This window comes from Schistocerca serialis, chromosome 3, assembly GCF_023864345.2.
Source record: "Schistocerca serialis cubense isolate TAMUIC-IGC-003099 chromosome 3, iqSchSeri2.2, whole genome shotgun sequence".
Taxonomy (NCBI): Eukaryota; Metazoa; Arthropoda; class Insecta; order Orthoptera; family Acrididae; genus Schistocerca; species Schistocerca serialis.
This window is the reverse complement of record NC_064640.1, coordinates 241,660,655-241,686,827: the sequence shown is the minus strand read 5'-3', so window position 1 is coordinate 241,686,827 and position 26,173 is coordinate 241,660,655.

The window sequence follows — 26,173 nt, the reverse complement described above, 5'->3', positions numbered from 1 at the left end:
CTGTGAAGTGGCGGTGCGGTCCCCTACGGCACTGCGTAGGATCCTACGGTCTTGGCGTGCATCCGTGCGTCGCTGCGGTCCGGTCCTAGGTCGACGGGCACGTGCACCTTCCGCCGACCACTGGCGACAACATCGATGTACTGTGGAGGCCTCACGCCCCACGTGTTGAGCAATTCGGCGGTACGTCCACCCGGCCTCCCGCATGCCCACTATACGCCCTCGCTCAAAGTCCGTCAACTGCACATACGGTTCACGTCCACGCTGTCGCGGCATGCTACCAGTGTTAAAGACTGCAATGGAGCTCCGTATGCCACGGCAAACTGGCTGACACTGACGGCGGCGGTGCACAAATGCTGCGCAGCTAGCGCCATTCGACGGCCAACACCGCGGTTCCTGGTGTGTCCGCTGTGCCGTGCGTGTGATCATTGCTTGTACAGCCCTCTCGCAGTGTCCGGAGCAAGTATGGTGGGTCTGACACACCGGTGTCAATGTGTTCTTTTTTCCATTTCCAGGAGTGTATAACATGCCACCGCCGTGAAGACATGGGATAATGCCAGGCAAAAGAAGAAGATAATTGAATATACATGCACTAGTAATGGTAAGATGAGCTGATACTTGAAAAATGTATTCCTGAGTGAGTAAATTTGTAAGTAGCGATGGACTAGTGGATGGGAGTGGGTTACAGTTAAGGAAGCTTGTGGGAGATTGAGGATAGGTGCATGTTAAAAAAAAAGGCGCCAATATGTTCGTATGCTAAAACTTTAAGCAAAATTTTTAAAGGTGCTGAGAAAGGTAGAACGAGGCACCTGATACACCACTTTTCAGTCAGTGTCTTTTAAATAAACGAGAACGTATTCGCGTTTTTTGTGCTCCGATGGGAGCATTTTTCCCGTGGTCTCTCTATATTCTAGCTCCTTGGTTCAAATGGTTCAAATGGCTCTGAGCACTATAGCTGGACTCGCATTCGGGAGGACGACGGTTCCATCCCGGGTCCGGCCATCCTGATTTAGGTTTTCCGTGATTTCCCTAAATCGCTTCAGGCAAATGCCGGGATCGTTCCTTAGAAAGGGCACGGCCGATTTCCTTCCCCATCCTTCCCTAATCCGAGCTTGTGCTCCGTCTCTAATGACCTCGTTGTCGACGGGACGTTAAACACTAATCTCCTCCTCCTCCTCTCCTCCTCCAGCTATAACGAGCGCGAGCGCACTATGGGACTCAACTGCTGAGGTCATTAGTCCCCTAGAACTTAGAACTAGTTAAACCTAACTAACCTAAGGACGTCACAAACATCCATGCCCGAGGCAGGATTCGAACCTGCGACCGTACCGGTCTTGCGATTCCATACTGCAGCGCCTTTAACCGCACGGCCACTTCGGCCGGCTCTAGCTCCTTGTCTGAAACCTTAATCTCTGGACATGCTTCAGCGACGACCGAACGGTATGGCGGCGGAAAGTTAGCTGTAACAGAGAAGCGGAGTCTTGACATACCCATCTGGACCGCGGGGATATGACAAACCACTACGTGTAAAGACTTCGCTCTGAAGATATACTGCGCGTCGATAATATGGATGGCTGTTGAGCAGAAATAGTCGATAGTGGAAACCTCTGAGGAATCTACCGCGCCTACGTTGTGTAAGGACTAACGAACCAATCAGAGCTCTCCCTCGGTGAGCCACTGATCCTCTAGCTGCTCGTAGGACACAGATCACTTTCAGCAACTATAAAACACTCCCAGTGGAAGACGTGGGTCACTGGAGGGTTCTCACACATACTCAAACAAGACATTTTTGGAAGATAGCCTACTTGAAACATCTATTTCATGAATGATTAACAGTAAAAGAGGAATATCAATGCATAATAATGGATTCGTTGTTCTGATGGAAGACGAGGGTATATCCGGGAGAATCTCTACATTCTATGCCGCTAAGAGTGTGGAGGAAATTACCGGAGTTCCTGAAACACTTAACAGGTGGCGAAATGGGTCGCTGCTAATAGAGACAACACTATTCTGTGATGAAGTTAAATTAGTGGGAAGCAAAATCCTTGAGGTTTATCCCGTTTCTGTTGAAATTCAGAATATTGTTAATTGTAGTAAAGGCATAGTATAATGTGAACTTGTCGGATCGAAAAGGAAGTCTAGAGGAATGGAAAAACGAAGTTGTTGTACAGATAAGAATATTTGGAAGCGAATGAATGAAGAATTAGAAAAATATATCTGTTTTCGTACTCAGGTTTAAATCGCCACCACTACCAGAATACATGAAGAGTGATTTGCACGTCTCAGCATCCGTCCAAAATTTCCTAAGTCTGATGCATTACTTTCAGCGCCAAGGAGTTGGGCACAGAGTCCCTGCATGCAAGGGGCATCAACACCTGAGGGAGGGGCGATTTGTACGCTCATGACCCAGGAACATAGTGTACTTTAGCACCATCTTCAGTTAATTACCGAGACAAACATCAGTTTTGATCTAAGGAATTCACTGCCCGTTTCGAAGAACAGTAGATTCAATAACTACGCATCAGAAGAGGGTCATCATACATGGAAGCACTAAAGATTTTCAGTGCCATGAAACCTCCAGCGTTCGTAACCTCGTCATCAATTTTAGTCTTGATACCGCTCGCAAATTCTGATGCCTCGTCTGAAATGCTTCGTGCAGGTGCCAACACATTCGCCTGTGCCTGTATCTGTACTAACAGTCGTTAGTAAACCTACCAAACTAGCGTTGAGTAGAAAGTGGAACATGAATCAGAGAACACATGAATCAGACAAGTAGCACGTTTTTTGTGCAAACTAAACGACTGATTGTCACCAACATGAGCAGGGAAAAACTAACCTATATTTCGTCCCATGGAAAGACATCAGAAACAGAATGTAGTGATATATGGTTTTTAGTTTTTAGTTATTAGACCGGAGCCAGCCGCTGCATATAAAATTTATAGTTCTACTATGATCATGGCCGACAATTTGTGACTGTCTGTTAGTTGTGGAAGAGATTATTTGGCTGCGTACTACGAAGTGACGTATTTTGGCATCACAGTGGTAAATGAATCAGAAACATAGAAGAGGGATTTGGGGTAAATGATCCGTCAACGATGAGGTGAATAGAGACGCAGTGCAAGTTCTGCCTTGGGAAGAACGTGAAAGGAAATTAGTGGTCGGGGATTTGAACCATCGTCTTTCCGAATACAGATCTAATGTCTGACCATTGTACCACCTATCTCCGTGACAAGACATGAAACACTCCTTATTGTGATCCGTCAATTGGATAATCGCTAAGAGCTATTTTGGCACTATTGGAGAAACTTAATTCATGTTTCCACTTTCTCCTTTGTCCCGTCACCTCTGTCAGTACAAGAAAGACGCTGAAATGTATGTACGCTCTGCATACGCCTACTTAGTTACAGAATTAAGGAGAAATTTGGGAAATAAATTAAGGTTCACACAAAAGAACTAAAGGCTTTGAGATTTTCTGATGATACTGTAATTTTATCAGAGACGTCAGAACACATGGAAGATTAGTTGAGCAGAATGAATGGGTTATACGATTTCAGAAAACGTAAAACAATTGCAACGCAATATATGCTAATTAAATCGGGTGGTGCACACGGATCTAGACTAGGAAATGAGACCTACAAGGTTTATACGAGTTTTCTATTTGGGCAGCAAAGTAACAGATGGTCAAATCAGAGAACACAGAAAATACAGGCAGGCAACAGCACAACAACAAACAAATTCTGTAACTCTGAAATTTGTTAACATCGAAAGTAAAATTTAAACGTTGGGAAGTTCTTTGTAAAGTTATTTATCTGGATATTAGCCTTCTACGTAAGTGAAACCATCGAGGACAAAGAGCTCAAACACCAAGAGTATGTAAGATTTAGAAATTTTGTGCTATGGGAGAATGCTGAAAATTAAGTGAGTGCATCGAGTAATTAATGAGAAGGCGTTGAATCCAGTTCGGAAGAAAGGATACTTATGGCTAAGTTTGATTAAAATAAGTCATCGGTATACTAGATTAATCCTGGGGCATCAAGGCTTAGGCGGTTTGGTAATGGTGGGGAGTTTTGGGGGGAGGGGGGATGGAGGGAGTAGGCGGTAAGATTGCAGAGGGAGAACAAAAGATGAATACAGCAAGCACCTTCAAATGGATGTAGGTGGCAGTAGATATGCAGACATTAAGACGCTTGTACAGGACAGGTTACCCGAAGAGTGACATTAACCAGTCTTCGGACTGAAGACCGCAAAAACAACAGTTAAACAAGGTGAAGTGTCAGAAGGTTCCAGAGAAGTAAACCTCAAGATTCTCCTGATCTGGACCGACCACTCCAGATTACAAAGCCACTAATTATAGTGGACAACATGAAGGTACTTCTAAGTAATTGCAGTGGTGAACACTAGGTTTGACTCATGTCCTGCAACGCCACAAGCCTTATATTTTCAAATGTTACAGCAAAATGTATTAAGGCTTGTAGCTTTTCGCGATTTTTTAGGTGATTTCCTCAGGTGCCAAACAACAAAGAATATTATACTCGTACACGTCTCCATTCGTTGTAGCAGGTATTTCTAAAGGACTCCGCGTTTTTGTGCTAGTATTTTTGCCACATTTTAGGGATGGCCGTTGAGTCAGGACGGCAGGCTGGCTTCAGGGAGGAGAGCGTCGCGCCTCCGGCAGTTCCCTGCGGTGAGACACGCCGGCTGCGGTCTGCGGTGAGGGACACGCATGTCAACACAGCCCGTCCGCTCCGACATCTGGCCCAGCTTCTCACTCATCGAGCACTCTTTTCTTCCTCGTCTCACTCTACCACAAAGGCGTACTTCCGTTGACATCGTGTCCCAAAGACTACTTCCCTTTTAGAGAAAAAGGCAAATTTTCGTTGGCGAACAAGGTTTTTTCGGCGACTGAGGTAACTCAACACGTTTTTGACTTGAAGGCGGTAGTATCTCAAATATGTAGAGAAGTCCATTTTTAATGTATCTACTAAACAAGTAGCGTTTTTTTGTTTGGAAAAACAAATAAAAGTGTCATTAATGAATATCTTCATAGTCAGCTCCAAGCATTCACCGCGTGACACAAAGATATTGAGCATCTTTGGTCGGAATTTGAAGGTATTATACACCATGTGCTAGAGGAGTATGTGCCTAGCAAAAGTATAGGGGAGGGAAAGGATCCACCTTGGTACAACAAACATATTAGGAAGTTGCTGAGAAAGCAGAGAATTTTGCATAGTCGATTTAAACGTAGTCACTGTCCCACAGACAAAAAGAAATTATGCGCAATGAAAGCCGCTGTCAGAAGGACAATGAGAGGCTCTTTTAACGAATTTGAAAGCAATATTTTATCTGCAGATTCTAAAAATAACCCCAAAAAATTTTGGTCGTACGGAAAATCTATGAACGCTACAAATAATTCAATACCTTCTCTTGCTGACAGTACCGGTAATGTAACTGATAATGATAAACAGAAGGCCGAAATTCTAAACCAAGCTTTCAAAAACTCGTTTACGATAGAGGACTGCAGCTCCATTCTCACTTTCAATTATCGATCAAACGAAAGGATGGCTGACATAGCATTTATTGCAAGACAGTTAAGATCCTTAGACGCCAGAAAGGCATCCAGACGGTATCCCCGTAAGATTTTATGTTGACTATGCTACAAATACAGCACCATTCTTATTCCTCATCTATCATAGATTATTGGAAAGGTGGAAAGTTCCACGGGACTGGAAGAAAGCCCAGGTCATAGCAATCTATAAAAAGGGTAGAAAATCGGATGCACATAACTACCGGCCAATTTCACTGACATCAATTTGTTGTAGACTCATGGAACATATTTTGTGTTCAGACATAATGACCTTTCTCGACTCTGAGAAGCTCATCTGCAGAAACCAGCACGGTTTTAGGAAACAGCGCTCATGCGAGACACAGCTGGCCCTCTTTGTGCATGATATACAACAGGCTCTAGATACCGGTTCCCAGGTTGATGCCATATTTCTCGACTTTCGAAAGGAGCTCGACTCAGTTCCGCACTGTCGCTTACTACAAAAAGCGTGCGCTTACGGTCTATCCAGTGACATATGCAGTTGGATAGGAAGTTTTCTAACAGACAGGGAGCAGTATGTCGTCCTGATCGGGGTAACTTCAACAGAAACAAGAGTAACTTCAGGTGTGCCCCAGGGCAGCGTAACAGGTCCTCTGCTTTTCACGATTTACATAAACGATCTGGTTGATGGTATTGACAGCGGCCTTAGACTGTTAACCGATGATGCTGTAGTCTACAGGAAAGTAGTATCACACGAGAGTTGTGAACAAATCAGTGAGGATTTGCAGAAAATAAATGCGTGGTGTAATGACTGGCAGTTATCTCTCAATATTATTAAGTGTAAGCTACTGCGTATAACAAGGCGAAAATCCCCCTTAATGTATGAGTACGAAATAAATGATCAGTCTTTGGAAGCGGTAACATCAGTCAAGTATCTGGGTGTGACTATTCGTAATGATCTCAAATGGAAAGATCAGATTACACAAGTAACGGATAAGGCGAACTCTAGATTGCGGTTTATTGGTAGAATCCTGAAGCGATGCAACCCTTCAACAAAGGAAATAGATTACAATAATTTAGTTCGTCCAGTCTTAGAGTATTGTTCGTATGTATGGAAACCTTACCAGTTGGGTCTGATTCAAGAAATTGAGAAGGTCCAAAGAAGAGCGGCAAGATTCGTGACTGGTACATTTAGCCATCGCGAGAGCGTTACAAATCTCATAGGAAGTTTAAAGTGGGACACACTTGCAGATAGACGACGCGCTAAACAAAAGGGGCTGCTCATTAAATTCCGAAATCCAATCTTCACCGAGGATGTAGAGCACATATTATTACCACCAACTTTCAAATCGCGTAATGATGATCATTCAAAGATAAGGGAAATAAGAGCTCGTACTGAGGCGTTCAGACAGCCGTTTCTCCCTCATGCGATCCCCGGATGGAACAGAGGGGGGCGGGGGGGGGGGGGGGGGGAGGGGGGGATTTGACTTTGGCGCGAATTGTGCCCTCAGCCACACACCGCTTGGTGGTTAGCGGAGTATATATGTAGATGTAGAAGTAATACTGACTTCGGTTTAAAGCGTCGAATAAGGGATCTGCAATAAAATATTTATTTGCATGGTGTTCTTCCGCAGCAGCGAATTATTATTTTTTCCCGTCTTAAGTTTACTGCAATTCACCATTATCTTCCACTATTTTTTAGCTTTTAGCAACCCCGAGTTATGTTTTGCTACATTTGCGTCATTTTTATAAGGGGCGATCAACAAGTTTCCATTCGAAGCCCGTACAGTCCAGAATCGGTACGCCAAGCAGACATAATCACCGTAAGCAACGAGGCAATAATCCTATCGACGCACCAGTCTGAAGATACACGTCTGGCTGAACATCTTGTCCTGTAGCGTGAAGAAGCCCATAACTGTCTGTTGCACATCCTCGTCCAACAGGAATCGTCGATCCTTCAAGCTCTTTTATAAGAGACCGTAGACGTGATAATCGAACGGGGAGAGATCAGGACTATAAGACGGGAATTCGAGTGCCTAGTTGATGTAACTTCTGCGTTACGACATTTGCGATATGGGGACATGCCTTATCACAGAGCAGCGTCGCCTATTGTCGAACCATTAGAGAACGGTAATTTTCGAAGGACATGCTGCTTCATATACAATCTTCAAAAAATGGTTCAAATGGCTCTGGGACTTAACATCTGAGGTCATCAGTCCCCTAGAACTTAGAACTACTTAAACCTAACTAACCTAAGGACATCACACTCATCCATGCCCGAGGCAGGATTCGAACCTGCGACCGGAGCGGTCGCGCGGTTCCAAACTGAAGAGCCTAGAACCGCTCGGCCACACCGGCCGGCCTATACATTCTTCATTCTCCAATGAATGTGTACCGGTTTTTATCCTACAGCAGCAAAAAAAGAATAACAGCACGTTTCTCCTGTTTGGGGCAGTTTGGTAATAACATCGCGATAGTTCACGTTTGCACATTTACCACACGAACGTCACAAAGACAGGAATACTACACTAATCCCTCGTCTACATGTCAGTGCTTATATATCCGCGTCGGAGTAGCACTGCGTTACATATACGCTGTAACTACGCCCTGAAATTGAAACATTTTATCGCTATTTATATTTCGTTTCACTTTTGTACAGCTTCATAAAATTTGACACGATTCAGATATAACTGTAGTATCACCTGTTCAACATTCATCATGGTGCTTTTGTCTGTTTATTTGTTTTCTACAGAACAAAACACTGTAATGAGTGTGAAACATGTGAAACTATATATAAATAAGTTATAAGAACTGCAACCAGTCACTTTTTTTTGAATAATAATGCTTTATTCCATGAACCGGTTTTCGAACCTTTTCAGGTTCATCTTCAGATGGTTTCGGGAGGATCCGGGAAGTTACATCATTACTGGTAGTAGCATAATGCTGGGTGCTGGTTCTATGGCAGAAAGATGGGTCACACTTTAATGTATCGCCATGACTATAACTTATCTGTCGATATGAATGTAAATTTCTGCCATAGAACCAGCACCCAGCACTATGCTACTACCAGTAATGATGTAACTTCCCGGATCCTCCCGAAACCATCTAAAAATGAACCTGAAAAGGTTCGAAAACCGGTTCATGGAATAAAGCATTATTATTCAAAAAAGTGACTGGTTGCAGTTCTTATAACTTATTTACATTCAATATACAGTCACGGTTCTAAAATATCCGTAATGGATAAGCATAATGTGAAACTATACTGAAGTACAAGCAATGCAAGTACAACGAAAGAATAAGTGGGTTCCTGAAATCGCGGAAGGTGAAAGTGAAACCAAGTTTTTTTCGGCTTATACTTCAGAGGAAAAGGAGGCAAAATGCAGTAGTCTACAGAATATACAAAATGGATAAAAAACACCACTCAGCACTAAAGAAGGTCCTACGTATGCAAACAGGGTGAGCCAGAACTCCAAGGACAAACTTTCAGAGGTTGTTCAGGGATACCTCCTGTGTATTTTGGTATAAGGAACCTACGGCCTCCAGCGGCTCGTTACAGAGTTGTTACATGTCGGGTTTTTTTTTTTTTTTTCTTGCCTCAAGTAACTTTGTATCTCTATTTCAATGAAAATGTCTACGCAACTGTTGAAACGTCGACGGTATACACTTTGTATCTGGCTTGGACAGAAACTCGTACCAATCACTAACGATGCTTCCTGTTGATAACAGTAATGCCAACTTTACTCTCTACTTTGAAGCTGTCATTGTGTTCGGTTCTGTGTCGTGTTTGCTTTTCCAGCAGTGTTAGTTGTGTTTTAACAGTGATACAGAGCACTACGAACATCTGTATCTACATGAATACTCTGAAAATCACACTTAAGGGCCTGGCAGAGAGTACATAGAACGACCTTCGCACTACTTCTGTACTGTAACACTCTCAAACAGCACGCGGAAAAACGAACACAAGTATCTTCCCATGGAAATGAGCGTTTGGCGTCGTTGGCTGGGAGGCCCCATGCGGGGCTGGTCCTGCTGCCGTGGTGCAGGTCTTATTACAGTCGACGCCACATTGGGCGACCTGCGCGCCAGATGGGGATGAAATGATGATGAAGACAACACAACACCCAGTCCCTGAGCGGAGAAAATCTTCGTCCCAGCCAGGAATAGAACCTGGGCCCGTAGGACGGCAATCCGTCACGCTGACCACTCAGCTATCGGGGCGGCCAGTATCTTCCCATATGACCTCTGTTTTCCCTTATTTTATTTTGATGATCGTTTCTTCTTATGTAGGTCGTCGTCAACAAAATGTTTTCGCAATCGGAGGAGATAGTTGGTGATTGAAATTTCTTGAGAACATTCCGCCACAACGAAAAATGCTTTGGTTTTAATGGTTTTCATTTCAAATAGAGTATCATGTCCTTGACACTCAATCCCCCATTTCTCGATAGTATAAAATATGATACCCTTATTTGAACTTTATCGATGTTGTTAATCCTATACCGAACGAGGTGTCGCAGTGGTTAGCACACTGGACACGCATTTGAGAGGACGACGGTTCCAACCCGCATCCGGTCATGCTGACTCTGGTTTCTCGTGGTTCTCCTAAATCACTTCAGGCAAATGTCGGGATGGTTCCTTTAAAAGTGAACAGCCGAGCCTCTATCCCATACTTCCCTAATCCTATGGGACCGATGATTTCGCTCTTTGGTCCCCTCCCCCAAATCAAGCAACCAACCATCCGTTAATCGTATCTGGTAGGGATCCCACACCAGTTAATCGTATCTGGTAGGGATCCCACACCAGTTAATCGTATCTGGTAGGGATCCCACACCACGCAGCAGTATTCCAAAAGAGGACGGACAAGCGTATTGTAGGCAGTCTCTTTGGTCGATCTGTTGCATCTTCTAAGTGATCTGTAATTAAAACGCAGTCTTTGGTCCGCCTTCCCCACAACATTTTCTTTCTGTTCTTTCCAGTGTAAGCTATTCTTAACTGTAAGTCCTATGTATTTAGTTGAATTTACGGCCCGTTTAACGGGTTCCTTTCAGTACTTCATGTGGATAACAACACACTTTTCATCATTTAGGGTAATTGCCAAATTACCCACCATATAGATATCTTACCTACATCGTTTTACAATTGGTTTTGATCTTCTGATGATTTCACTAGATGATAAACGACAGCATCAACTGTAAACAGCCTAAGACGGCTGTTCATATTGTCTCCTATATCATTTATGTAGATAACGAACAGCGGAGAGTCTATAACACTACCTTGGGAAACACTAGATATCGCTTTTGTTTCACTCGATGGCTTTTTGTCAGTTACTACGAACTGTGACCTCTCTGCCGGGAAATCGCCAATCGCGGACCGTTGTGGCCGAGCGGTTCTAGGCGCTTCAGTCACATTGAATTTGGAGGCTTTGTAAAAGATAGCCAATCTTAGGGATTTTACGTTCGTTTTAATTTGGGAAAGCTGTTTCTGCAACAGTAATTCTGACTTGTTTTGTGTAACACGGGGGGTCAGGTCCGTCTTTCGCTAATTTATTTGGTACAGATCTCTCAATTGATGTCGCTACTATTTCTTTGAATTCAAGTCACATCTGATCTACTCTACACTGTTAATTTAGAAGCAGTGGAGATTGTCTCTCAAGAAGGAGTCAAGCAAATTTTTATCTGCTTTTTTGAATAGATGCATTTTTCGTTTAATTTTGGTTCATTAGGAGTTACGATATTTAGTCTCGCTACGACAACCCCGTTTCACTAATCCGTGTATGCGTTTCGATGCTCGTTATTACCTTTGGAGTACTTGTTGGAAGAGTGTGTTTTCACAACTGTTCACTTTTGGAGTGTACTCATGAACTAATTACTCAAAATAATTTCTGATAATGTTTTATGCCTGCCTCCGGATTTAAAAATTAATGTTCGCCAACATTCCGAGGGTAAACTGAAGTGACCAGCAACTATAATTGTATGAGTCAGGTACGTGTTTAAAGTCAAGTTTTCTTTGAACCTTTCAGAAATTGTACGATCTAAGTTGTGAAGTCGGTTAAAGGGATCCAGTTACTATTTTATTCCGGTTGCCAAGCGTGATCTCTACCCTTACTAACTCACAGGAACCATCTACTTCAATTTAGCTACAAGTTAAACTACTGCTAACAGAAACAAACACGCCACCGCCAACTGTATTTAGCGAAATCTTTATGAACACCGTTAGGTCATTCGCAAAAATTCCTGCTGAACTTATCTCCAGTTTTAGCCAGCTTTCAGTGCCTACAACGATTTGAGCATCACTGCTTTGCATTAGTGCCTGGAGCTCTGGTACTTTTCCAACATAGCTATGACAGTCTACATCTGTTATACCGATGGTTCTTAAATTACGTTCTTCCTGTTTGCGACTTACACCCTTTCAGACAGAAGCAAGTTTTTTATTTCCCCAGGACACTCTAACCAAAAAAACCGCCCAGTCCACGCCACACAGCCCCCGCTACCGTTATAGCCGCCTCCTGCGTGTAATGGACTCCTGACCTATTTAACGGAACCCGAAACGCCATCACCACATGGCGAAAATCGAGGAATATGCAGCCTATACGGTTGCAGAACCGTCTTAGCCTGTGATTCAGACCCTCCACTCGGCTCCGTACCAGGGGTCTGCAATCGGTCCTATCGACTCCGCTGCAAATGGTGAGCGCTGCTTTCATCTCACAAGTGCGACTGGCAGCCTTTACCACTTATATTTACTGATGATGAGCTGGTAGACATGTAGCTCGTTTATAGGTTCACTGAATGCAGTGTAAGAGAGACACAGTGACGATATGCTGTGCTGCTCGATGATGGACGACAATGGATTTCGCCTGACGGTCGGCTGTTGCATTACTCTTTGTTTTGTGTTTTACGTTTCGATAGTTACATATTACAAGATTTTTCAATATTCTGAAGGTGTTTTCACAGGAACATAGTTCATTGCGGTTACAAACATAAAAAGTCATAACTATGTCATTGCTCTGCAACGAGCCGCTGTAGACCATGTGTCATTTGTGCCAAAATACTCAAAAGGTAAACTTGAGCAACCTATGAAAGTTTTTCTGTGGAGTTCTGATTCACCTTGTATTGCAAAAATGAATGTATGTATGTATATGGATGTTCCACACTTCCTCCTAAAGCACTGGACCTGTTTCAACCAAACCCGGTACACGTATCATTTACTCTTCTAATAATTTCAGAAGTCATATCATTTACTATCTGAAAGAAGCAGTGTGTGACCAGCCTTCGACAGGGGTGGAGATAGAAGCATAGACTCAGGAATGTATGTAACAATTTCAACCAAATTTTGTGTATATGTATCTCTGTATTTGTATTATTTGTGTAAAACTACTTTTTGGGTGACGTATGTCTACCCCCTTCTACCTTGGGTAGGTGTTGGGACGAGAAACCGAAACATGTAAAAGTAATCGATGACGATTCAAATTAGTGCCGAAACTATAGTTTTTGGTGTCTCTAGGCTCATTGGTGACAGTCTTGATGACGTATCTCCTCAAATTGTGTGTTGGGAGGGAGGGGAGGGAGCGAATTGGAAAGATGATGACATATCAGCCCACCTCTGTAAATCCTGAAGCAATTTCTACCAAAGGGAGTACTCGCATCACTTGCAACCTGGAAAAAAATACTGTGACAATAAGATCCCACCCCCTGAGCACCCATACGGCTGAGATATGGATGAAAAAGGGTGACATAAAAGAGTAACTCCTGGGCGCCTGGATCAATTCCATCGGAACTTGGTATATGGATGATGAAAGTACTGTGGTAGTACGATACCTGTGCTTCTACTACCCCTAGCGGTGGAGATGAGAAGGACGTGATATGTAAAAATATTCATAAAGGACCAAGTGGTACTTAATTTTTTCTCTTACTTGTGACACTTACGCCGGTCGAAGTGGCCGTGCGGTTAAAGGCGCTACAGTCTGGAACCGCAAGACCGCTACGGTCGCAGGTTCGAATCCTGCCTCGGGCATGGATGTTTGTGATGTCCTTAGGTTAGTTAGGTTTAACTAGTTCTAAGTTCTAGGGGACTAATGACCTCAGCAGTTGAGTCCCATAGTGCTCAGAGCCATTTGAACCATTTGTGACACTTACGTCGTGAGATTGAGCACTGCATCGAGCCGATAACTTTCTCAACGTGTTTCGAGACCTAAGACCATGCCACACGGCCGAACACCACAAATAAATTTAACGTCCTGTCTGGACTCATAGTGCGTGAAACAGTAGAGAATCAGAGATATATGTACGCAATATAAGTGACATAGTGTTCCCGGGCGATGCTGAGGTAAAAAGGTAGTTGTAAATAATAGCCAGACGTGTGTTTTGAAAACGCTCTTAAATTACGGTAAGCTTAAAACGAAAAAGAAAACTTAATAGCTTACATCTCAGTATAAAATTTTTGAAAGACATACAAGTTAACAAAAGTATATGTTTCCTACGTCTCCAAATTTCAAGTTTCAATAGCCAAACAAATTTGGAATTTTCGTAAGCTAACCAGAATATATTGCGCAATAAGTAACGATTCTTGCCAGAAGGGAGCCTATCTAAACTCTGTGATACATAGACTAAGGAACCGGGAGCTAGAGGATGATGAAATAAAAAAGGCACTAGATATCTTGCGATGAGTATTTGTTAACAAGGGTTTCAGAGCGGTAAAGGTCACTGAACTATTTGAGCAGAAAGTTAACATAGACAGAGAGAATGCTAAATAGAAAATGACTAAGTTTGCCAGATTACCTTATTTAGGTGCAGTCTCGGATAAAATCACGTATCTGTTCAAGAAATCCAAAGTAGGGATCAGTTTTCACACAGATAATACATTAAGTAAGAAAATCAGACACAGCACTGGCAGCACCAACCAGCTGGCAATGTCAGGGTATATAGAATAGAATTTCACAGTACTTCCTAGGATGCACTGCTTCATCAGTTTTACATGAGTGTTGCAAACAAAATGTGTTACACTGTGGTGACGCAAGCAAGTCTCACACTACAAATCGCAAATCGGAAGGTTTACGTTTGAAACACTGCACGGTCCTGTCAATATATTTTGCTTCATTAATTTTAATGGCTTCTGGAGTGATATCCATCTCGTTTTGTTTGTGAACAAATCAGACGGCTCAGTGGTTCAGAGTTTACGTTAGACTTTATGTCTCCGAACAAGGTGGCGCAGCCGTGAGACACAGGACTTGCAGCAGGGCGACGGCAGTTCAAATCACCATCCGTCTATCCAGAATCACATTTCCAACGATTTCCTTAAATCGCTTATCGAGAACTTCGTGGTGGATCCTTTGAAAATGACGTCGACGAATTCGCTCTTAATGGTTCCCTAGTTCGAGTCTCTAATGACCACGTTGTCGACGGAATGTCAAACCCCAAAACTTCTTTCCTTCCTTCCTTGCAGGTCATCCTGACTGTACCACTGCCACCAGTAGGCAAAACAGTATGAACTCTTTCTTGATATTACTATAAACCACTTTTTACAGTACAAATATGATTTTAGTGTAATTTTGTACACTACTGGCCATTAAAATTGCTACACCACGAAGATGACGTGCTACAGACGCGAAATTTAACCGACAGGAAGAACATGCAGTGATATGCAAATGATTAGCTTTTCAGAGCATTCAACACAAGGTTGGCGCCGGTGGCGACACCTACAACGTGCTGACATGAGGAACGTTAACAACCGATTTCTCTTACACGAACAGCAGTTGACCGGCGTTGCCTGGTGAAACGTTGTTGTGATGCCTCGTGTAAGGAGGAGAAATGCGTACCATCACGTTTACGACTTTGATGAAGGTCGGATTGTAGCCTATCGCGATTGCGGTTTATCGTATCGCGACACTGCTGCTCGCGTTGGTCGAGATCCAATGACTGTTAGCAGAATATGGAATTGATGGGTTCAGGAGGGTAATACGGAACGTCGTGCTGGATCCCAACGGCCTCGTACCACTAGCAATCGAGATGATAGGCACCTTATCCGCATGGCTGTAAAGGATCGTGCAGCCACGTCGCGGCCCTGAGTCAACATATGGGGACGTTTGCAACCCAACAACCACCTGCACGAACATTTCGACGATGTTTACAGCAGCATGGACTATGAGCTCGGAGACCATGGCTGCAGTTACCCTTGACACACACAGACAGGAGCGCCTGCGACGGTGTATTCAACGACGAACCTGGGTGCAGGAATGGCCAAACGTCATTTCTTCGGATGAATCCAGGTTCTGTTTGCAGCATCATGATGGTCGCATCCGTGTTTGGTGACATCGCGGTGAACGCACATTGGAAGCGTGTATTCGTCATCGCCATACTGGCGTATCACCAGGCGTGATGGTATGGGGTGCCATTGATTACACGTCTCGGTCACCTCTTGTTCCCATTGACGGCACTTTGAACAGTGGACGTTGCATTTCAGATGTGTTACGACCCTTGGCTATACCCTTCATTAGATCCCTGCGAAACCCTACATTTCAGCAGGATAATGCACGACCGCATGTTGCAGGTCCTGTACAGGCCTTTATGGATACGGAAAATGTTCGACTGCTGCACAGGCCAGCACATTCTCCAGATATCTCACCAACTGAAAACGTCTGGTCAATGGTGGCCGAGCAACTGGCTCGTCACAATACGCCAGTCACTACTCTTGATGAACTGTGGTATCGTGTTGAAGCTGCATGGACAACTGTACCTGTAAGCGCCATCCAAGCTCTGTTTGACTCAATGCCCAGGCGTATGAAGGCCGTTATTACGGCCAGAGATGGTTGTTCTGGGTACTGATTTCTCAGGATCTATGCACCCAAATTGCGTGAAAATGTAATCACATGTCAGTTCTAGTATAATATATTTGTCCAATGAATAACCGTTTATCATTAGCATTTCTTCTCGATGCAGCAATTTTAATGGCCAGTAGTGTACCTATATCTGACTCTGCAGTGGCAGTAGATTTAAAATCAGAGATTCGAAAAGTGCTTGTAATCGTCAAGTTATAAGTGACACAATTATCTATTTTAAACGACGCGTAAACACGAATCCCTTGAGACTAGTTTCGTGTTCGTAAGTAAATTAGGCTGAAAAGTTATTGTGTTCTCAGTTGTAGTGGAATGGCTATGTTATCGCGAGGTTTAGTGTTGGCTACTGATAAGCAACAAACACCCGAAAAGGAAGCAGAATCGTGAGAGAAGTTTGTAACATTTGGACTGGGAACATGTTACGTGACGGGAACACGGAGTACGACGATAGGTTGCAAATTTTCTGGTGTAGAATACCGTAACAGAAAAGACAGTGTTGAATTGATATGATTAATGTGGAACAGCATTCGGGTTTGAATAATACTGAAAGTTTATGAGAAGTTAATCGAACCGATGTCTAATTGAGACGATTTAGAATAATGGAATTGTGGTTTATCCATGTCATTGTATTTAGAGCTATTTGTGCTTGAATAAGAGGTTACCTATCTGTTAACTGTTGTTATTAAGAAATTACGACAGTATATTTCTACCTCCAAAGTACTTTATATATTTCAGCCACTGCAAATATCAGAAATTACCATTTCAATTTTAGGGACAAAATATGGCGGGTGTGTATGTGTGGACGTCCCTACAACAGTGAGTGTGGCGAAGCTTTCATAGTAGACTCGAAGTCCACTGCGAGAAAGAGCGTGTTAATAAGAGGCGGTATCGTCATCCTAAATGTCCAACACACACAAAACACTTTCAAATTTATTGTCACAGTACCTCTGGTAACTCACATCGTTGCAACTATAGTAAGTTGCTTCGCACCAGGGTAATATGTGTGTCACGTAATCTCTTCATGTCTTTCCACAGTTTAGTCCAAACCGTGGATCTCGAAGATGTAACGCTAATTGGCCCTACTCACTACGAAAAATCGCATCTTTGTTTTCTGGTAACTTATTGGTTCTCTCTAGGGACGATTTCGCTTATCATCTTGCCAGTACTAGCGTTACGTCATAATTGTTCACATGCAGCTGTCTGGGCCAAATAAAATAATCTGTGTTTTATAAGATATTACTTTATTCCAGTTAAGTGGTCACATCCACCCCCCAGCGCTGCCCCAACTGTAAAGACCCTCAAGCAACACGTGGGCCCCTCACCACTTGCTCTGCTTCCACCACATTCCAATACACAAAGTATTCCGTCCTAAATAACAAAGATTTCTACACCTTATCCACGTTCTAGTATTCTAAAATTATTTTCTATGGCTAAATGTCACTGTTCTTGAGAAAATATAGCTACTGTAGTTTAATTCTACGGAAAATTCATGTAAGACATATGGACATGGATACACTATCCATGCGCTATATATCGTACGAGAATTTTCCGTTGAATTAAAATACAATAGTTTCCAGCGAAAATAACCAACCTGTGGAAATAGCATCTTTGCATTATTTCAGAGAGCCTCTATGATGTCGTCTGCCAGTGACCATCGTCGTTATTGTAATGTTATAAAGATCGCTTAACTTATGGACTAATGTATATTTAACTGTTTCAATAAGCCATTGTCTGTCTTTATTCCAAGCGTTATTAAGTGTGTTTACTAGTCTTACGCCTTTATAACAGTCACTGTGGCTAAACAAGTTTTGTTGGTCATTTTGTTCATATTTTCTGGATTCGTAAGTCTTGTATTCTTAGACGGCACTTAAATTTCTTTCTCTTTCCATCAATTGAATAAAATGTTCTCATTTGTTCCGGAACTGTGTTGCAATCAGGAAGTAGGGTGTGAATATTTAAAATTTCTTTTTGATATCAAAGCTGACACAGTGCATAGACTTTGTTCAGAACCGAAACGATGCTATGGACAAGAGCATATTAAATAATAAATATGAACACCACCAAATAGCTGCCATTGTCCTCCTCAAATGTACTGTCGATTCTGCCCATAATTTGTGGATTTATCCTCAACTAGCCATCATCTAGAGCACTGAAAATTCTCGTGTAATATCCTTACTGCAAAGCATGCTACTACTCCGTGTCAAAGCGGAGAATTTCTGTGGCAGGATCATCGAGAAAGGCGCTGTTTTAACTACTTATCTCGTATTGTTGAGAGATCTTTCAAAGAACTGTATCTGGATTATCCAAATCATACGTAATGATGGTATGTAGAACAAAGTTACTCCTATGGTGCATTCAGACAGAAAAGTGTCATATTAGATTAACGCCTGAGTTGGTCCCTGTCAATGGCTGTTAATCGATTGCCGCAACGTTGGCTTGCAGTGCTATGTTATTATCATCACTGTATGGTCAGTTCACTTACTGTGCTAAGTCCAAATTCTCTTTTACACTTCATGTGTATGTTTTTTTACTGCCAATATTAACTACTTAAATGAAAGCAATTGTATTTTAAGTACGTCATGTTTGTGTGCATAAAGTCACAGGACACCTTACAACCAACATTTTCCTCACCAGTACATATCATTTTCGAAGATGCTGCCATAACCTAAGAGAAATTAGGAGAATATACTGTATACCATCGTAAAGTTCTAAATACATTGATACGGTGTGTCATTAAACGTGAACGCTGAAGTACTTGACCAACAGATTATATAGAAACTGTTTTACATAAGGTTGTTTGTGTTAAAAAATGTTCTCTTTCTATAATGATTCATTATTTTTTAGCGTGTTTAGTAGCGTACTATAAATCTGAAACAAGGTTGGCTAAAAAAAAAAGCACATTGCGCAGTGTGGCATATGGTAGTTTGACGCGCCTTGTAACTAGGCAATCACAAGGCCTTCCCAGACGCCTGAAGCATCAGGGAACTGAAGAAGAAGAAGAAGAAGAAGAAGAAAAGTTACAAGGTCCATACGGCCAAGTTGTTTTGCTCTTTTCTTCCAGATAAGGAACAGTGAATTGCAGAGACACTGGAGGATGTCATTACATTTGAAATATAAATCCCAGTGCACCACACCTACAAATGTGAAGTCATCGTCAAGATCAAGGTTAATTAATCGGTAATCTTGACGATTTATTCACCTAGCAAAGTCTAATTGTACCCAACGTCGCTTGCTAATGGTTTAAGGCCGAAATCATGATAGTAAAATAATACATAGTTGTATGATAATAGTAATATGTGGTAATATAATGTAATATATAACTATTGTAATATAATAATATAAAATAAAGAAGTTTGTACAGCCAAATAGCGGAAATATCTTTCAAACATTATTACATGACAGTGACTCAAAAATATGATAACATTATCTTTTCATCTTGTACATTACATTGTGGTGTCATGTGCTCTCTATTTCAACTAGTCCTTGATTAACTGTAAGAAATTTACTGTCTCCTAGATTCCACGGTTGATTTTTCACGAAATTTCTACTCTCTCGCCTCTTTAAAAAAAAACCTACATTCTGGACAGAAATTATAGCATGCAACTTGTAAAATTTCTTTAATTACATAAGGTGTCTGTCATGCTCACAGGATTCACTTAGAAGCATTTCACTAAATTAGGAATATTTAATGTTACTCTCTTATAATTATTCGACGTAAAAATTAGTACTTAATCAGTTTTCAGCAGCTGCTCATAGCATCTGGCCTGTATGTAGTTAGCCCTACTGACAACTCGTTGCCTGCCCTAGTGACCGAGCGGTTCTAGGCGCTACAGTCTGGAACCGCGCGACAGCTACAGTCACAGGTTCGAATCTTGCCTTGGGCATGGATGTGTGTGATGTCCTTAGGTTAGTTAGGTTTTAGTAGTTCTAAGTTCTAGGGGACTGATGACCACAGAAGTTATGTCCCATAGTGCTCAGAGCCTTTTGAACCATTTTTTTGACAACTCTTTCTCGAACATAAGTTAGCAAATTTTTTAATACAAGCTTTGGCTTGTATTATTTATGTTTTTATGTCTCCCAGAAAATTATCACTAACAATAAATTCCATCACGCTCAGATTAATTTACACAATACGTTATTTTTCTATGTTTTCCACATGTAGTCCTCTTCCTGTGTTTGGGCCACACAATGTAGCTTTGTAACTTCAATAAATTATGGCACTACTTGCGACTAACACTGCGTGATGTCTGTCTTAACGCCTAACAGTACTTTATGTTTCTGTACTAATTACACCTCTTACTCTGTAAGTTGGTACTGTATTTTCATTGGCAAAAGTTACCAGCCTTTTTGTATAAGGGCATGTCCAATAAAAACAGAACACGTGCCACAACGGGACCATGGAATGGTTCGATTCAAAATTAATCACAACAGGCGTTATGACGTTCATCAAACTGGGAGACGAGACGATCAATTGCTGTTTCGTACAACGAGGTCGGCCACTGACGGTTCCAAGACCACAACCACTCATGCACTTCCTCGTGCGACTGAAGCGTATCTTTCTCCATGTCGCCAAAGACGTGAAAGTAAAATCGTGAAAGATCCAGGTTGTGGGGAGGATGTTGCAGTTTTCCCAACCAAATCGCTGAAGCGTAGCTTTCATCTGACACGCACTGTGGCGGCGGGCGTTATCGTGCAATAGGATGATTCAGTCCAACAGCATTGCTGAGCGTTTTGACTTTATGGTGAGCCGCAGTTTCTGCAAAGTGCCTTCATTCATAGCGTGTCTCATCGATTGTGGTTCCACGTTCGAGGAACTCGACGAGCAGAGAGTCCTTGCATTCGAAGAAGAAGGTCATCGTGGCTTAACCGTAACTTATGTAAACAGTTTTGGAGTTCTGTGGCGGGGAAGATGTTGGATGATTCCACTGTTGGCTTTGCCGTTTGCCCTCGGCCTGTCGGAATGATGTCGGGCGGAATCATCCCGTTGCATGAAAATGCCCGCCCCCACACTGCCAATCGGCCGATGGCTATGCTTTCGCGATTTGGTTGGGAGACACTGCAACATCCTTCTTACAGTCCAGATATCTCACCGTGCCACTTTCTCATCTTTGACGACCTGCAGGAAGACACGCATGGACGTCGGTTTCAGTTGGACGAGGAAGTGCAAGAGTGGTTGCTTTTGCGGCTCCGTCAGCGGCTGACCGCGTACTGCGACACATGTATTGATCATCCACTCTCCCAGTGGGATGATTGTCATCAAGCGTGTGATGATTATTTTTTAATGGAACCGTTCCATGACCCCCTTGTGGGGGATGTTTGGTTTTCATTGGACTTCCCTCGTATGACTTCCTTAATGCTCAGCTCCTCTTACAAATGTAGTTGCTATGATCACGCAACAGCACACCCAACATGTCTGCTTTGCAATCTCTCGACAAAAGTACTGAATACTTTCCATTGTATTTCAATTAATTTGCCAAATTCATAGGTTTGCAGAGCGTAGCATCATACTGAAGCACACCAGAAATTTACACGTACAGGAAGAGGTCCGCAGCTGTAGGATCGACTTTTTGAAACCATCTAGACAGTGATGTACGTTAAGATATCAGGCATCACACTTTGCAGTCATTCACCCTAGTAGGCCCCCCTTTGCGGATAATTTACGAAACAAAGTTTCAGAATTTTATGTGACACTCAGTAGCATTAAATATATGGTATTTTATCGATTGGTTTCGTGGTGTAACAGATATGCCAATGTGTTCCTGTGTAGCAGGGCGGGGGTTCGAATGTCGTTAAATATTTCAATCTTTTATTTTTAGATTTTTATCGAAATTGCTTTAATCGTTATTTCTATTCAATTAATTGGTTAAAATATAGTTTTCGTATGTCTGTTCTTTTGTCACATAATTTTAGTCAGCGTATTAACTTCTTCATTTGCTCTCATTTTTCTTCGAATTATTCCTTTTCACGTGAAATCTTTGTTCATGCGACTTAAAATAATTATATACGTTAATTTCGTTAAACGTCAATTTAATTTCTTTTATTTTATCGTTCTATTTTTTCGTGGATGTTATTTCCTTCTTTATGAAACTCACTTGACGTCTTCCTCAGAGATAATCTCCTCTCCTTGCAAATTAAAAATGTAAATATGGACGAGATGCGCTTTGAATTCAAAGTAGTAGTATCATCAGTAATTGAGAGATTTATACCAAATAAATTTACAAACGACGGAGCTGATCCTCCTTAATACACAAAACGGATCGGAACACAGTTGTAGAAACAACGAAGAAAACATGCCAAATTTAAACGGACGCGACATTTCCAAGACTGGCGAGCTTTTACAGAAGCTGTAAATTTAGCACAAACTTCAATGAGAGATGCTTGTAACAGCGTCCATAACGAAATTTTGTATCGAAAGCTGGCAGAAAATCCAAAGAGATTCTGGTTGTATGTGAAGTATGCTAGCGGCAAGATACAATGAGTGCCTATTCTGCGCGATAGCAATGGAAATACTATTGACGACAGTGCTGCCAAAGCAGAGTTGCTAAACACAGACTTCCAAGATTCCTTCACCAAAGAACACGAAGTAAATATTTCAGAATTCGAATCAAGAACTCCTGCCAACATGAGTAACGTAGAAGTAGATATCCTCAGAGTACTGATGCTACTTAAATCACTTAACAAAAGCAAGTCTTCCGGTCCAGATTGTATACCAGGTATGTTCCTTTCAGAGTATGCTGATACAATAGCGCCATACCTAAAAATCATATAAAACGTTCGCCCGACGAAAGATAAAGACTGGAGAGTTGCACAGGTTACACCACTAGCTCTTTAGTGACATGAAGTGTTGAGTGCTATTTCAAATCGATTCCGTATTTCTAGATTTCCAGAAAGCTTTTGACACCGTACCACACAAGCGTCTTGTAGTGAAATTGCGTGCTTCGGGAATATCGTCTCAGTTGTGTGACTGGATTCGTGATTTCCTGTCAGAGAGGTCACAGTTCATAGTAGGAGTAATGCACTAAATTACAGGTCCATAGCATTAACGTCTATATGTACCAGGATTTTGAAACATATATTGTGTTCGGTCATTACGAATTACCTCAAAGAGAACGGTCTATTGACACACAGTCAAAACGGATTGAGAAAACATCGTCCTTGTAAAACACCACTAGCTCTTTAGTCACATGAAGTGTTGAGTGCTATTTCAAATCGATTCCGTATTTCTAGATTTCCAGAAAGTTTTCGACACCGTACCACAAAAGCGTCTTGTAGTGAAATTGCGTGCTTCCGGAATATCGTCTCAGTTATGTGACTGGATTCGTGATTTCCTGTCAGAGAGGTCACAGTTCATAGTACCTGACGGAAAGTCATCGAGTGAAACAGAAGTGATTTCTGGCGTTCCCCAAGGTAGTGTTATAGACTTTCTGCTGTTCGTTATCTATATAAAGGATTTAGGAGACAATTTGAGCAGCCGTCTTAGGTTGTCTGCAGATGATGCTGTCGTTTATCGACTAGTAAAGTCACCAGAAGGTCAAAACAAATTCCAAAACGATTTAGAAAAGATATCTTTATGACGGAAAAATCGGCAATTGACCCTAAATAACGAAAAGTGCAAGGTCATCCACATAAGTGCTAAAAGAAATACGTTAAACTTCGGTTACACGATAAATCACTCAAATCTAAAGGCCGTAAATTCAACTAAATACCTAATAATTAGAATTACGAGCAACTTAAATTGGGAGGAACACGTATAAAATGTTGTAGGGTAGGCTAACCAAAGACTGCATTTTATTGGCAGGATACTCATAAAATGTAACAGATCTACTAAAGAGATTGACTACACTACGCTTGTCCGTTCTCTTTGAGAATGCTGCTGCGTGGTGTGGGATCGTTGCCAGATAGGCTTGACGGAGTACATCGAGAAAACTCAAGGAAGGGGTAGCTCATTTTGTATTATCGCGAAATAAGGGAGAGAGTGTTACTGAAATCATACAGAATCTGGGGTAGACATAATTAAAACAAAGGCGTTTTTCGTTGCGGCAGAATTGTGTGAAACGATCATCATAATAAAACAATGGAAATCAGAGCTGGCACGGAAAGATATAGGTGTTTGTTTTTTCAGCCCGCTGTACGAAACTGGAATAACAGAGAATTATTGTGAACGTGGTTCGATGAACCCTCTGCCAAGCACTTAAATGTGATTTGCAGAGTATCCATGTGGATGTAGATGCAGATGTAGATTTCTCTTTTCCATTTTGCTTGAATTTCGTGTTACGTATAATCCATTCTTTCATGTAATTCTTCATATGCGTTATTTTGTCCGTAGTGCAACAGGAATTTAGGCTATGTTTTAAATGTTTGTATCACGATTACCATCCAAAATAAGGCACGTATTGTAACGAAAAATACATTTTTGACACCGCTGCACAGTTAATATAAACAGATTACCTTATATTTTATTTTACAACCGATAGCTCGGCGTTTCCAAATATTCAAGTATTATAATAGATAAACATAATTAAACTCACAATCACAAAAATTTCGAGTTTAAAAATAATTATAGGAAGGAAATGTCAACAAATGACGAAATCGATACAATGATTAAAATAATTTGAAGAAGGAACAGAAATAAAAAAGACATTTAAACCAATTAATTGAATAGAAATGATGATCCAAATCGGTTAGATAAAGATTTTAAAATGCACAGTGATGACAGAAAAATAGAAAAAAACCCATTACATTTAAGCCAATTAACTGAATAAAACTGATCATCAAAATCATTTTAATAAAGATTTAAAATGAACAGTGGAAAGCACCTAGAGAGATTTGTACCCTCAACCTGCTGCATATGAAGGCCTCAGCCTATATATTACACCACAGGACGAATCTATAATACCGGTACTGCATTTGTTTAATGGTATTGAGCGTCACATAAAAGTTTGAAGTTTTTCGTCAATTACTCGTAAACGAGGGCCCACCAAGGTGAATGGCTGGAGGCTGTGATACCTGGGTTCTTAACCTACATCGTTGTATAGATGGTTTCAGGTAGTCAGTCCCACCACTGGGGGCCTTACCTTGTTACCTCTGACTGTTTCACACGAAACAGGTTGTCTTATTTCGTTTCTGCTTGAATAAAATTTGATATTCGGTGTACGCCTTGTATTCAGTTCAATTTATTACTTCTAAAAATACTTTACTTATGGATCGTGTTAATTGTATATCTTTTCAAGCCATAACAGCTCCTCTCAGATTCACATTGCCATACAAAACTTCTCTATTCTGCTGGAATGACTGTATTGTTCATTTTCAATTTCTTTCTGTGTTTTTGTCTGATTCACAACAGAATTTACAAGAATCCAGTATCCAGGAATAAATCTGTAACTGAGAAATAACTATGGCTTTACATTTCAAGATGCATATATGCCATTACGTCTCAATGAATACTATACAATCTGTAGCAAACCTAATTCACATGGTTATGTCATTTATTCTGATTCATTTAAATGCTATTGAAGTTGGGAACAGTGATGTGAAAATGTCTCAAAATAATGTATAAGAAAACAATGGCATAATCACGGAATTAAAAGAAGAGAAATCAATAAAATTTATTAATCAGAAACAAGGACGCAGAATATTTACAGATGTCATTTAATTTATTTGTGCAATTTTGTGACATATTCACTGCCATTATCAGAGTGGATTTCTTAGGAATGGCCGTGGAAAAGGAGAAATCGCTCAGAGGTAGCGGCTCCAATATGCATGTCATGACATAAGGTTGTAACGCCTGGCACACTTTTAGGAAATTTACA